The sequence below is a fragment of the Echinops telfairi genome, unplaced genomic scaffold (genome assembly GCF_000313985.2).
Source record: "Echinops telfairi isolate 266 unplaced genomic scaffold, ASM31398v2 ScPeMD7_3533;HRSCAF=4204_0, whole genome shotgun sequence".
In the NCBI taxonomy this organism is placed as follows: domain Eukaryota; kingdom Metazoa; phylum Chordata; class Mammalia; order Afrosoricida; family Tenrecidae; genus Echinops; species Echinops telfairi.
Genome location: NW_022107431.1, coordinates 63,980,228 through 63,996,574, shown reverse-complemented (window position 1 = coordinate 63,996,574; position 16,347 = coordinate 63,980,228).

Here is a 16,347-nt window from a genome sequence, read left to right as displayed (position 1 = left end):
ACACGTTAGTAGTTTGAAGTTATCAGGTTGTGTTAGTCTGGGCACTTTAGAGAAACAAATCCACAGAAACTCATGTATAAGAGAGAGTTTTATATAAAGGTTAAGTGCACATCAAGAAAACATCCCAACCCAATGCTGCCCAAGCCCACAAGTCCAACATTAACTCATATGTCTGACACCAACCCACAAAGACCTCCTTCATCTCACAAAAACAGAGGCAATGATGCTGACTGCAGGAGGAAAGCTGAGTCAGTGAATGTGTAAACATTTCACCACTGGCAGGGGTCTCCACACAGCTGGTCCAGCACTCAGGGCTGCATCGGGGGTAAGTCCATGCGGCTTCTCCTCCTTGGAGATGTCTTGCAGGAAGTGAGCCTTGCCAGCTGAAGCAGGGAACTGGCTAAGGCAGCTGCACCCTGGTCTGACCATCACAAAGCAAGAGACCCAACAACTAGCAAGGCGAGGCTCACCGAGCCATTTATCCCTCCACCCTTCAATTAACACCACGTGTTTATCGGCCAGGTTGGCACAATAAACTAACCACCTTACCCGTGTTTTGAGGGCAAAAGATGAGACTTTCTGCTTCGATATTACCTACATCTAAAGTCCCATATTACATTCATGGTGCATACATTGAATTCTCATAGATAAGTAAAGCATGAGCCCTGGTGGCATAGTTGGGGACCAACAGCTGCTTCGAAGGAGAGCTGCACTCTTAGAAACCCACAGGGGCAGTTCGACCCTGTCCTGTAGGGTTGTTTTGAGTCAGAATGGACTCCATGGTGGTGAGACCATATGTACTGGGTACAGGATATTATCAGAGCCTCGGTGGTACAGCTAGTTATGTGTTGTGCTGCTATTAGGTCAGCAGTTAGAACCCACCAGCTGCTTCGTGGGGGAAAAAGGAGGCTCTGAACTATCAATATTTTACAGACTTTCAGCAACCCCAAGGGGCAGTGGGAAGTGTCCTCTAGGGTCACTAAGGAAGCAATCCTAAATAGTGGGTTGGAAGGTTAGTTATAATCTCACTTGGCATGACTTTTCTTTGTTTTCTTCATCAGACAGTATTAATGTCGCCTGTTTTGAGTCTATATCCTTTGAGAGGTAAAATGAGCCGATGAAGGCAGGAGATGAGTGAGCACACATGGAGAAAGGTAGATGCCAAGAACACCAAGGACCCAAGGAAGGAGGACTGTCCTTCACAAAAAGCTATCACGAGAGTTGGCCCCCTGAATTAAGATTCTAGCCTCTGAAAACATCAGACGTCCAGCCAGGAGGCGCCAGAGAAAGCAGGTCAGTGACACTTCCTCACCTGCACTGTGGACATGATCAGGAGAGATCAGGCCCTGGAAAAGGACATGGTACTTGGGAAAGCAGAAGTGTGCACACACACACACACACACACATGACCCACCCAAAAGGTGGGTTGACCTAATGGCTGAGACAATGGACTCAAACAAACGGTTGTGAAGAAGGTACTGGAGGGGGGCAGTGTTTCCTTCCATTGGATTTGGGGTCACGGGGTCGCTGGGCATGGCCTTGCCTCTGTGCACTTCACAGCAACAAACTGAGAAAATATTTCTATTTGTTAAAGCCACTGCTTGCGAAAGCTATTTCTGTTATAGCTGCACTGGATAATGAAGGCAAACAGTATACATTTTGGTGTAAATTGTATAAAGGAGAGTTTGTCGGAACTCCTGGGTTTGAGGACAAAAACTGTGGTAGATTCAACTCCAAGCAGCGAGTGTTTCCTTGTCTGATGCTGGTCTGTGAATTCTGTTACACTGGGCTGCGTTTCAGCACTGATGGTGGACAAGCCTTGGGGAAGTTCGGTGGTCCCAGACAAAGGCAAATGCAAAGTTAACGTCGATGGAGCAGAGGGCCAAAGGACCAGATGTTCCACTAACAAAGATTAACTCCTCAGTCCCTGCCATCCAGTCGGTGCTGGCTCATAGCGACCCTACAGGACAGGTCAGAACGGTCCTATGGGTTTCTGAGACTCTAATTCTCTATGGGAGTAGAAAGCCTCATCGTTCTCCCTCGAAGCCTCTGGTGGTTTTGAACTGCTGACGTTGTGGTTAGCAGCCTGGCGAGTCACCTGCTAGGCCACCAGGGCTGTTCCTTCTCTTCATTAAGGACCCCCAAATGTAGACACTTCAGACGCCTCCCCCAAACCTTGATCAACTGCTCGATATGTTAAGAAATTTTCCAGTCAAAAAGATGTGCCACAGAGACGTGCGTTCAATCCATTCTGTGGTTTCTCAGTTTCCAAATCTGTGCGTCCTGCCAGAATTTCATGAGGATGCTAACGCTTTCTAATGGGAAGCTGTGGAAAGCGTCATTCTAATGTAGTGGACCCCCACAGAGAGGCATCCACCAAAGAGGTAAATCCAATCTGAAAACGGGGAGGACAGCAATTAGAGACCCCTGATGAGCTGCCAGACGAGAGGGTCAGCTGAGCGAGAATTAAATGGAATTTCATTTCCATCAATTGATTTGATTTGTTTACAATTTAGAGTCAACCTTTTTGTATAATATAGCATTATTTCTAAATGTATGTCTCAGAGAAGAGAATCGAATATAAGGCCATGGTACAGAATTATAGCAGATCATTGAAAAGAGAAACTGGAATGATTTTTTTTAAGTACCCATATTTTTATTTCCATTTTCCTTTAAAAAAGAAAGAAAGAAATGAAGACCTTCCTGGCTTCTGCAGTATCCAGCAGTAAATCCAGAGTGCTCATTTATTCTTGAGCATTTCCACAACAACGTACAAATCAGAATGGGTTTGCCGGGACCCTGCTTTCTGTCAGGGAGCTGTAGTTTAGAGCCGCATCACTACCATGAAGGCTAAGTTCTCTCATTAGCAGGGTAAGTATAATGCACAAATCTGTATTAATCACCAGGGCTAAACCTCCCAGGCCATCACCCCTTTTTTTTTTTGCCAAGAGAGTAACAGGAAAATAACAGCTGTTTGTATAAAGAAAGGAGGAACTCATTTACGCCTCTACTGGAGCCAAGAGGGAGATTAATGTGTGTTGTCAGTTCCACAGGTTTAATTTGACTTGCGCTAAAATAGCATCAATACGCATCTCCTCTTGCCATTCACTCCTCTGGAATGCTGATGAATTTACTCTCATTTTGCCCTGATCGCTGCCAGGCAATAATGAGCTGAGGCCATCTGGCAGTCCTATTTTCTCTCCCCCACTTGCCCCTAAAATGCCACGGAGCCGGGCACATTTTCCACAGTCGAACCAGCTGACTAGATAGAAGAGTCAGCTGGCCCTCCTCTTCGGGAAAAGGAGACAGGTGTTGGTCCCGACAGTGGATTCCTCAACTGACTTCCAGGTTTTGTGTGGGAATGGGTGAGCAAAAGCCAATTCTGTTTCAGAAAGACAGGGTTGGTGTGTCAGTGTTAACAGTTACATCACGTAAACAGAGGTTTGCAAGCTCTGTCTACTGCTGTAAAATGGCATTTTATAGACACACAATGAGGCAAGCTGCACAGAGAGAAGGTTCTTTATAGGCACGTGAAACAATATTGTTAATATTGTCTCAACTCTGAGAAGAGCAGAAAACCATCTGGTCTCAGTACTTGCTTCCATATATAATTTTTTCATAATATTTTCAGCATAATAAGAATATTAACTCACTATGGGTAAGAATATGATAAACAAAACTGACAAAATTTGATGATATGTCATACATATTGTGTTCCAAAAACAACTTTATTGAGTATAGTTTATATACCATAAAGTGCACGATTTCGGTGTGTATGTCAAGGAAGTTGGGCACATTTATGAGCCCATGTAATCAATATCACAAGATATAAAGCATTTCCATGGTTACACAGATACATACATGTAAATGTTCTTGAGCCCCTTCCGGTCAATCTCCCTCAGCTACAGCCCAGGCAACCTGTCAGATTGCTTCCAGTGTAGATTAAACTGATCTTTACTCTTTGCTTTGGTTGGGTGTCCTGGGGGCCAGTGCCAGCTCACGTGATTCTGTGCACAACAGAAGCAAACACTTCCAGGTCCTGTGACGTGCTGATGATCTCTGTTGTGCTTGAACTCACTGATGTCGTCACTGTGCCGATCCACCTCCTAGAGGGCCTTGCTCTTTCCTTGATGACCCTCTCCTCCACTGAGCGCGCTGTCCATCTCCAGGAACCCGTAGTGCACGGGAGACGAAGCCTCCTCATCCTTGACTCTAAGAAACCTTCCGGTTGTACTTCTTCCCAAACAGATTTATTCCTTCTCCAGTGATCGATGGCGCATGAGTATATCCAGTGTTCTTTGCCCACACGAACCGAAATGCATTGCTTCTTCTTCTGTCTTCCTTACTCGTTACTCAGTTTCTGCATGCATATGAGATGACTGAAAGTACCGTGGTGTGGGTCAGGCCCATCTTATTCCTCGCAGCGACATCTTTGTTTGATCATCCTTCAGGGATGGCTTATATCACAGATTTCCCAAGGCAGGACATCCTCTGCGTCTTGACGGCTGTTTCCTTAGGCATTGATTGTGAATTAAACAAAAATGAAATCCTTGCCAAGTTCAATATTTTTTCTGTTTGTCCTGATGTGGATTATGGTTCCAGTGGTGAGAATTTTTGCTTTCTTTTTGTTGAAATGTAATCCCTACTGAAGTCTTTGATTTTCATCAGTAAGTGCTTCAAGTCATGTTCACTTTCAGCCGCCGGCGTAAGTATGATGAAAGGATACAGCCCTGTCGCACACAGCACTCCAGCTTGTTCTGCCCAAACAATGATCGCTCAGTTTATGTACTACTGGTTCTGCATAAGCACAATTTAGTGTTCTGATATTCCCAGTGCCCTCCCTCCCCCAATTACTTATCATTTTTATGATTCACCATCTTTGCATAGTTAAGAAAACCTGGGTGAATAGGTCTCTGGTATTCTCTGCTTTTAGACAAGATCCATTAGGCATCAACCATGGTGTCTCTCGCTCCACGTCCTCTTCTGAATCCAGTTTGAAGTTCACTGTTGATGTACTGCTGCCACCCTTTTTTGAATTATCTTCAGCAAAATTTTACTCATGCATTTTACTGTTTATATTGTTTGATAATTCTGCAATCCGTTGGTTCACCTCTCTTTGAACTGGCACAAGACATTTGGATCTCTTTCATCCCGTTTCTAAATTTCTTAGCACAGAGGAGGGAGCACTTCCACGGTTGCACCTGTTGGAACGTTTCCATTTATTCTGTCAGTTTCTGGAGCCGGGTTTTCACCAGTGCCGTTGTTCAGCTTGGACTGTTCCTTTACCACCATTGGCTCTCGGTCGTATGCTAGCTCCTGAACTGTTTCCATGTTAGCCAATTCTTTCCATACAGTGACTATGGTCTTTGCTTGAGTTCCACGTAAATGGAATCTCAAGTATGTTTGCATTTGTATCTGGCTTTTTCTGCCATACGATTGCATTTTATTGAATGTAATTATTTCCTCTTTATTGCTGAGTGGTCTCCCACTGATGAATATGCCATTATTTGCTTTATCCATTCTCCTGTGAATGCACATTTCATTTCCTGTTTTTAACTATTATGAATAAAAGCACCATGAACACTTATGAGGGGAACCCACAGAAAAACGGAATTTTTTTCAAAGCTATGTATTTAGCTGTGTTTGTATTTTCACAAAACAACCTATCACCTTCAAAGTACTCCATTACACTTGATACATTTGTCAAATCTGTGATTCCATTCTTGGAAACATTTTTCAAACTCATCTGTTTGGATGGTTGACAGCACCTCCCTTGTTTTTTTTCTTCACCTCTTCTATGTCTTCAAATCACTGTCCTTTCATGTCCCTCTTCATACATGGAAACAAAAATAAGTCACATGGAGTGAGGTCAGGTGAGTCAAGTGTGTGGGGCAAGAGAGGCATGCTGTTTTTGCCCAAAACTGGCGCACTGAGATGGCTGTGTGAGCAGGTGCATTGTTGTGCCAAAACCAGTCCCCAGTCTGCCACAAATCAGGCCTTTTTTGTTGCACACTGTTATGCTATCTTTTCAGAACCTCTAAATAGAAAGCTTGATTAACAGTCTGACCTGGTGGAATGAACACCAAATGCACTAGGAGTCAACATTTTCATTTGTTCAGGAAGTTGATGGACGTCTATAATGAGGTTTGTCATCAACTGACATTTCACTTTTTTTGAAATGAGAAAACCACTTGTACACTTGAGTTTTTCCTACAGCATTCTCCTTGTAAGCTGTGTTCAACTTCACAACAGTTTCTTCATTATTTTTCCCAAGCAGGAAACAAAATTTCACAGCCGAATACTGTTCAAGCAAAACTGCTTTCACAAAAAAAAATGCACTGTAACCAGAGCGAACCTTTCCAGGTGACAACACTGGGTGCACTAACTCAGAGTGATTTGCTCTATGCTCATCTAGAAGAAAAATGTGTACTACGAAAGCTCCGCCCAGCAGAGCTTTTTTACTTTTTTGGTGGGGTGGGGGCAGTTTAGCCCTCGTATACACAGTTCTTTGTGGTGGTATATAATATCATTACTCTTGACTGAATTAATGAGGAGTAGAATTGCTAGTCTGATATGCTCTGGTTTATCTACTCTGCACTAATGGTTTGCCCTTGACTACTAACCAAAGGTCGGTGGCTTGAACCCACACAGTGATGTCATAGAATAAAGGCATTGCAATTTACTTCCATAAAGATAGCAACCAAGAAAACTCAATGGAGCAGTTCTCCTCTGACCCACATGGGGGTCGCACATGAGTCGGAATTAGCTTGATGGCAACTGTCTCTAGTAGGTGGATGTCTGACTTTATCAGGAAATTGTCAAGCAGCTTGCTTTCCAAAGTGATGAGACCATTTCACTATCCCACTGGCAATGCACGGGGGGTCCATTTGCTCCATGTTTTAGTTAACACTTGGTATTGCAATCTTTAAAAAGGTCTACCCCTCCTAGTTGGTTTATCGTGATGTTTCACTGGGCGTATATTCTGAATTTCCTTGAACGGATCTTTTGCCCCTCTTTAAATTATGTTGTTTTCTTACTGAAAACAAGTCCTGCATCAGATTATGTGCATTGGGAATATTTTCTTCCATTCTCTCGTGTGTCTTCATTTTCATAATAAGATCTTTTAAAGAACTTCAATTGAAGTTTTATTATTCAATTTTGTGGTTTATACATTTATGTTTTGTATAAGAAATCCTTGTCTACCCTGATATCATGAGAATTTTCTCTTATGTTCTTAAATAATTTTAATAGTTTTAAATATTACACTTACATTTATGGTCCATTATGAATTAATGTTTTGTGTGTGGTGTGAGTTACGGGTTAAGATTCATTTTCTCTAGCAACATTTGTCAAAAAGAATTTCCTCCCTTAACGATACCTACATTTTTGTTGGGAATCAACTGGCTATGTATTTGTACGTTTATTTCTGAATTCCCTCTTTTGTTCCATTGATTTGCCAATATCATACTTTCTTAATTACTAGGATTTTGTAGTAAGTCTTGAAATAAGATAAGACTTTCAATTGTTTTGCTAATTGAAGTTTTTTTTCCCCCCAAGTAATTTCAGAATCAGATTTAGGAAAAAACGCCTGCTGGGTTTTGGTTGGGATTATGTTGATTTTACAGATACATTTGGAGGTAAAGAAAATCTTAACAATGTTGAGTCTTTCAATTTAAGAACATGGCCATTGGGTCTCGGGGAGGAGATGAGCCAGTCAGGGTGCGATGTAACAACGATGAGAAATACAACTTTCCTCTAGTTCCTAAGTGTTTCCTCCCTGCTCCCACTACCATGACTCAAATTTGACCTTGCAAGTCTGGCTAGACCAGAGGATGTACACTGGTACAGATAGGAACTGAAAATACAGGGAATCCAGGGTAGATGAGCCCTACAGGACCAGTGGTGTGAGTGGCGAAACAGGGAGGGTAAAGGGAGAATGGGTAGGAAAGAGGGAACCGATTACAAGGAACTGTGTGTGACCTCCTCCCTGGGTGACAGACAACCAAAAAGTGGGTGAAGGGAGACGTTGGACAGGGCAAGATATGACAAAATACCAATTTATGAACTATCAAGGGCTCATGAGGGAGGGGGGAGCGGGGAGGGAGGGGAAAAATGAGGACCTAATGTCGGGGGTTTAAGTGGAGAGAAAATGTTTTGAGAATGATGTACAAATGCGCTTTACACAATTGATGTGTGTATGGATTGCGATAACAGTTGTATGAGCCCCTAATAAAATGTTTAAAAAAAGAAAAAAACGTTATAGAATTTTTCTTCCCTGCAAATAGCCATTCTTACCTGGAGCCCTTGTTAGTTTCTCCAGGAGGAAGCAGTCTTTTGAATTCACCTCACTGTGTCACACAAATGCCTTCATTTCCTAGGTGGGTTACTGGTAAACCTGAGTGCTTCTGAGGTTAAAGCACACCCACGAAATGAAGAGGTTTGTGTGCTACAGAGTATAACTGTTCCATTGGCTTTTTTTGTTGAGTGCTGTCTTTACAAAAGCAGATTATCAGGCCTTTTTTCTGCTACACTGCGGATTTGAAACCTTAATCGTTAGGTTGGCAATCTAGTGAAAACCACTGTGTCACTCAAGGACCTGACTCCCCCTGTAATCTCTTATCTTTAGAGTCCAGCTCCAATGCTCCAAACTCTTTTTTCTGAACCCCAAGTGTGTGGGTGGGGGGTGGTGGCAATCTCTTTTCTTTCCCTCCCCTCCCTATTGCACCATAAAGATTTAGAGCCGTGGCAGTCCGATGGTTTCTACTCTGTCTTATAGGGCCATTATGAGTCAGCATCAACTCGGTGACAATCCATTGGGTTTAAATATTCTGTCAAAATATTTTCAGATTCTTCATAATTCAGTTGACTTAGGGAAGGAATACAAAGCCCCATAGTTTATATTACATTACTTGTAGTGACACAAATTCATTTCAGGTCTCTAATCTTTTTTTCTTGCTTAATTAATTTTGTCCTTTACTGAGAAGGATTTGGTAGTGCCTCTAATTTACCTCTAGGCATTTATACTTCAGAATTAAAATTGCTTGATTTTGATGGATTTTGTCATTCATATAATTTCAGTTTTGAAGTCCAGAAACATATACTAGGGTAGGTTCACTTTCAAAATATAAGTGAATAAAATTAATTGCCAGGGAATAATGTGGAATAACATGCACACATTAATTGATATTGTTACTGGCATTTTCTATTCAGCTACCATAACCCTTGGCAAGTCATGTTCACTTGATTCTTTTGAACATAATCAGTGCCACTCAGCCTTTGGGTGAGTTCCTTTGGGTGAATTGGGACAAGGTGCTCCTCTGGGCATCACTGGACAGAAGGCTGGGCAATAGCTTATTTTGCCAGGAGTCAGTTGTCCCTGTGCAGAGTACAGCCGGAGCCCTCATGCGTGCTGGTGCCATGATGGGCTCTATGATAATCTCAATGATCTTAGGGCATTCCTTCATTTCTGCACCATTTGAATGATCTCTCAGAATCAAAACCAGATTTGAGTTGACCTCAGTAGATTGGAAGATACATGAATGAACACCCATTATGGAATTACATTGGAAGGAGAAATAAAGAAAAACCTTGCCAAAGATCCCTAAGAGGGGAGGTATGCAGTTCATGTCTAACCTAAAGTTGGCAGTTCAAACCCGCCCAGATATGCCAAGGAAGAAAGGCCTGGTGATCTGCTTCTGTCGAGATTACGGCTAAGGAAACACTGGGGAGCAGTTCTACTCCAACACACCTGGTCGCCATGAATCGGGATTGACTTCATGGCAATGGAATTTCCCCCACCACTAACCAAAAGCCGGAACCCACTGCCATCAAGTCTGTCCTGGTACACAGACCCTCCACAGCAGAGCGGAGCTGCCACCTGGGCTTTCTAGGGCTGTCAACCTTTACAGAAATGGACTGCCACTTATTTTCCCTGTGGTGTGGTTTGTGAGTTTGAACCACCAGCCTTTTGGTGAGCATTACATAGCTCTAAGCGCTGCACAGCCGGGGCTGCTGCTGCTGCTGAGTATTAAAAATCAAGCCATCTAAATCTTCGCTGCACAGTTACTCCTTGTAGGGAAAAATGCTGGATTTAAATCAAAGGTGGTAAATGATGTTTTCATGACTCAAATATTAAGGCAGGGATGAGAGGACATGTGGGACAGGGGCCAAGAGACTGAAAAGTCTCTGACTGATGACTCCCATTAATGCACGTTTGGGTTGGCTAACACCCAGGGGAAACACCACATTGGCCAACTGAAGAAGGTGCGCACTCAGCTTCTGGCAGCCAGGGGAAAGGCGGTGGCTGGGGGCTCACAGGAAGGAAGAGCCAAGGAGCACGCCAGGCGAGTGCCAGAATAATGGCAGGAAAGGACCACCCATCGAGACCCTTTGAGACTTAATTACTCCGAAATCTTGGGTTGCTCACCAACCATGAAATTCAATTTTGGTGGAGTAAGCACATGCTTAGCCATTGCTGTCTCTGGAGCTAAGCTGTTCCTTGAATTACATGCAAGGGAGGAAATAGAACTGGAATATTTTATTTCCCAATAGTCCCATGTATGACTGTACTTTCTGATGCACTGTCTCATGGAAAGGACTCCCGAAATGGTTTCATTTGACCGTAAGTGGCAGCTGTTGTATTTGGCACGAAGAATATCTTGGATGCTTCTCTGACCGATTGGGAAGGGCGGCAGTAGTGGATGTCACGTGGGCTTGGCTGGGTTTTCTTGTTGCAAATCACCCTGCGTGAAGGTTGGTCTTAAACGAAAGCCCTCATTCATTAGCCAATGTGATCCTTCCCTTTTCCACCCTGCTCCTGGTTCCATCCTCTTCCCCTGCTGATTTCCTTGATCTGCTCCACCCCTTCCGTCTTTGATGTGGTGTGGGGTCCATCCTGTATCAGGAACCTGTTGTGTTCCCCAAGCCCTCAGCCCTCATCTGGGGAATCGCACTCCAATCAGGGCCTGAGGCCCACACTCCTCTCGGGGACTCTCAGAGAATGGGCTACGATCAACGACATTAAGAGAGAGCTGCTAGTCTGCTATGATTTTTTACTTATTTTTCCTTCATGTTTCTTAAAGGGGAAATATCTTCACTGGAAAAGAGGAGGTTTTGCCTCAGACCCTCCTTCATTTTATTTCCCTTGTTAAAACGGAATCTGGCTAAAGGATATGTGTGTGTGTGTGTGTGTGTGTGTGTGTGTGTGTGGTAGGGAGCCAGTTTGAGTGACAAATGAAAGGAGAGGATGTAAAATTAAGGTTCTTAGTTGCTTGCTATTGTGACTTAATCTGCATGGCAGCGTAAAATCTAAATAGACACAGGTGCCGCCTCCGTTCACACTTGCTGGAGCCCCAGTCTGCAAGCCTGCAGGAGCTCGTGCCTCAACAAGAGCCTACTTGGGCCTTGAACTTGGCCAGGGGTGCACGCACCTGCACGGACCTCCAAAGGCTGTCCGTGGAGGTCATATCTCCCAATGCGACGTCAGCACGTTAACTTTTGTAATCTTGGAAATCCAGGTGCGATGATTTATGCTCATCTCCAGGTCTTTGTTCCGTACTCTCTGCCTTCTTTTAGTCACTTGCTCTCTTTTAGATTTTTTTGTGTCCAAGTACTGAGGGCTAGATCTGTGGGCTGGAGGAGCAGAGAGACCCCATTCACATACAGTGTGCTGCTGAATCCAGCCAAGAGCGGCTCCACTGGTGTGGGACCTTGGCGAAGGCTTCCTGAGGACATTCAAGGTACAAAGGACCTTGAGAGTCCTGTGAGAGAGGTTATCAGACAGATGTGTGGTGAGAGAAAGGGGAAGAGTATTTCAGACCGTAAGAGAGACTATGTGATATGTTCAAGGAGCAGTGTGTACCTGGGGTAGGTGGGAGGGTGAGGAGGGGGGGACTAGGTCCTAAGTTGAAGAGAGAAAGATAAGGTCTAGTTACCCATTGCGGCTGCAACAGCAATACCACAGTGGGTAGCTTACAGGACAGATACTTATTTTTCCATCATTCACGAGACTAGAAGTCCAGATTCGGGATATGACTCTAGGGAACCGTCCTTCCTTATTTGATCTACTCCTAGTATAATCAATCCCCGAGTTACAAACATCCAATTTCCAGACAGCCCCAACAATTTCTTCATTAGAACCACTGTCTCTGGTGACACCTGCAGATTTTAAATAACTGAACAGTTGTTTTTTTTTTTTTAGCTTTTTCTTGGACTAGAATCAGGTTAAGAATTCCAGGCTTCTATATCAACTCACCTTCAAATTCCACTTAAAGACGTAAAGGCAATCGGGAACAGATCTTGTCCATAAGTAGGGTTTGCCTGTAGCTGCTAGTAATCATTGGCGCTGCCGGCCTGTTACACGCGTCTGTCTCTGTCAGACGCACCCCTACCCCTCTCATGTGTCTCTGTCTCTCGGGCAATGTGCTGCTGCAACTGTTGTTGGATAGTCTTCAGTAAAAATTTTATTTGCATGTGATAATAGTGTTTGATTATTCTACATTATTTTGAGTGACTTTCCTTTGAAATGGACACAAATATAGATCTTTCAACTTATTGGCTAGGTGGGTGTCTTGCAAATTTCTTGGTACAAATGAATGTGTCCCTAGAGGTGCATCCATTCGTTAAAACATTTTAATTAATATTCTGCTAATTATTGGAACTTTGTCTTTTGCCAATGCCTTCAATGCGACTGGGACTTCCTCATTGGTTCTTGATTACATCCTACCTCTTGAAATGGTAGAACATTTGCCATTTCTTTTAAGTCCAGCGACTGTATGTCTTCCTTCCACCCTCTTTTCATACTTCCTGCATCAATCAATATTTTTCCCATAGAATCCTTCCATATTATAACTCAAGGTTGGATGTTTTCCTTTCGTTCTTTCAGTTTGAGAAATATCAAGTACGTTTTCCACATTCAGATTTCTAAATCCAACTCTGCCCACATTTCCTTAAAATGCGTTGCTCTGTCTTCTTGATCTTCCTTTAACATTTTTCTGTTCAGCAATTTTATTTCATTGTTTCCTCTATTTGATTTAGATATCCAATGTTCAAGAGCAAATTTCAGCGTCTATTCTGACATTCACTTTTCTATTAAAAAAATCATTTTATTGGGGGCTCGTACAAGTCGTATCACAATACATACATCCATCCATTGTGTCAAGCACATTTGTACATTTGTTGCCATCATCATTTTTAAAACATTTGCTTTCTACTTGAGTCCTTGGTATCAGCTTCTCATTCCCCCCCCTTCCTTTCTCATGAACCCTTGATAATTTATAGATTATTATTATTTTTTCATGTCTTACACTGACCAATGTCTCCCTTCACCCTCTTTTCTGTTGTCCATCCCCCAGAGAGGGGGTTATAGGTAGATCATTGTGAACAGTTCCCCCTACCTCCCCCCACCTTCCCCTTCTCCTCCCGGTATGGCTACTCTCAATATTGGTTCTGAGGGTTTTATCTGTCCTGGATTCCCTGTGCTTCCAACTCTTATCTGTACCCCTGTACATGCTCTGGTCTAGCCAGATTTGTAAAGTAGAATTGGAGTCATGATAGTGGTGGGGAGGAAGCATTAAAGAACTTTAGGAAAGTCGTATGTTTCATCAGGGAAACACTTGTAAAGGTCAACAAATAGACCTTGAACTATTTATAGGCTTTTATTTTGTTGTTGTTGTTTTGTTTTCTTTTGTTGCTTTGTTTTGCTCTGTCTTGTTTTTGTGCTTCTTATTGTCTCCGCATGTCTATCTAGATAAGATAGGAGGGATAAACAATCTGGAGGAGAAAACAGCAGGACTGACAGCTCCAGGGGCCACAGGAGAGGGTGGGGGAAGGAAGGGAGGTGTCAATAAACCCAGGGACAAGGGAACAAGTGATCTAAAATAGATGGTGAGGAGGGCGGGCGTAGGATGCCTGGTAGGGCTTGATCAAGGGCAATGTACCTGAGAGGAATTACTGAAACCCAAATGAAGGCTGAACATAATAGTAGGTCAAGAGGAAAGTAAAAGGAAATAGAGGAAAGAACTAGGAGGCAAAGGACATTTGTAGAGGTCTAAATACAGGTATGTATATATGTAAATACATTTATATATCATGATAGGGGAATAGATCGAAGTACATATATTTATTTGTTAATTATTAAGGTAGCAGACTGCCATTGGGTTTCCATTCAAGTACTCCCTCGTTGCAAGAACACTTTATTCTACCAACCTGGTGCTCTGTGATGCTCACCTTCCCGACATGATCACTGAAGACAAAGGGGTGCATTAGCAAATGTGGTGAAGAAAGCTGATGGTGCCTGACTATCAAAAGATATAGCATCTGGGGTCTTAAAAGCTTGATGATAAACAAGCAGCTTTGTAGCTGAGAAGCAACAAAGTCCACCAGCCTGTGTGATCATGAGGTGTCTATGGGATCAGGTATCAGGCTTTAAAGACCCCAAACCAACCAACCAACCAACCAAACAAACAAACAAACAAACAAACAAAAATCATATAAATGGGAATTAGGGGGAGGGCAGAGTGGAAACCCAAAGCTCATCAGTAGTCAATTGGATACCCCTTGTCAGAAGGGCCACAAGGAAGAGAAGAGCCAGTCAGAGTGCAGCACAGCACCGACAAAACACACAATTTTCCTCTAGTTCTTTAATGCTCCCTCTCCCCCAACTACCATGACCCCAATTCTATTTTAAAAATCTGGCTAGACTAGAACATGTATAAGAGTACAAATAAGAGCTTGCAACACAGGGAATCCAGAACAGATAACCCTCTCAGGACTAATAAGGGGGGAGCAGCGATACTAGGAGGGTAAGGGGGAACCGATCACAATGATTGATGTATGGTGCTCTCCCAGGGGGACAGAGAGCAGAAAAGTGGGTGAAATAAGACAGCAGTCAGTGTAAGACATGAAGAAGAAGAAGAAGAAGCAGAAGAAGAAGAAGAAGAAGAAGAAGAATTTATAAATTATCAATGGGACATGGGGGATGGAGGGAGAAAAATTGAGGAGCTGATGCAAGGGGTTCAAGTAGAAAGAAAACGTTTTGGAAAAGATGATGACAACATATGTACAGATGTGTTTGACAAAATGGATACATGTATGGGTTGTGATAAGAGCTATAAGAATTCCCAATAAAAATTAAAAAAAAGATATAGCATCTGGTGTCTTAAAGGCTTGAAGATAAACAAGTGGCCATCTAGCTGAGAAGCAACAAAGCCCACATGGATGAAGCACACCAGCTTGTGTGATCATGAATTGTCGATGGGATCAGGTATCAGGCATCAAAGGCCCAGAACAAAAAAATCATATCAATGCAAATGAGGAGGAGTGCTGAGTGAAGACCCAAAGCCCAAAGACAATTGGACATCCCTTTTCAGAAAGGTCACAGGGAATTGATGAGTCAGTCAGGGTGTAGTGTAACAATGATAAAACACAACTTTCCTCTGGTTCTTTGATGCTTCCTTCCTTTCCCCTTCCCCCACCCCACCTCTGTCGTGACCCTGGTTCTACCTTACAAATCTGACTGGACTGGAGCATGTACACTGATACAGATAAGAGCTTGCAACCCAGGGCATCCAGGACAGATAGAACCTTCAGTACCAGTAATGAGAGTAGCGGTACCAGGAGGGTAAGGGGAAGATGAGGGGAGTAAGGGGGGAATCGATCAAAGTGATTGACATATAACTCCCTCCCAGGGGGATGGACAGTGGAAAGGTGGATGAAGGGAGACAGAGGTCAGTGTAAGACCTGAAAAAGATAATTTATAGATTATCAAGGGTTCATGAGGGAGGGCGGGCTGGGGAGGGAGGAAAAAAGTGAAAGTTGAAAGAGAATGTTTTGGAAATGATGATGGCAACATATGTACAAATGTGCTTGACACAATGGATATATGTATGATTTGTGATAAGAGCTGTGAGACACCCCAATAAAATGATAAAACAAGAGGACAATCCCATTCCATTTCAGTTCACTAATGCCTAGACTATGAACATTATTTCATTCCAATTGGACGAGTACCAATTTTCCTAGATTTTACTTTATAATTCTACATTCCAATTACTAATAGATGTTTGTAGCATTTCTTCTCATGTTGAGTCATGTCCTATCAGTCAATGAGGATCCTGGAAGCTTTACTCTGCCCACATCATTGAGATCCTTGAGCGGCAGCTCTTCCCCACCTGTTCTTTGATTGCCTGCCAACCTAAGGGGTTTAACTTCCAGCACGATGTGAGATGATATTCCTTGGCTATTCACACGGTTTTCAGTGGCAAACCCCTCGAACGTGGAGCATCTCTGAGGTAGTTAGTTTATTGTGCCAGCCTGGCTGATAAACACATGTGGGATTAATTGAAGGGC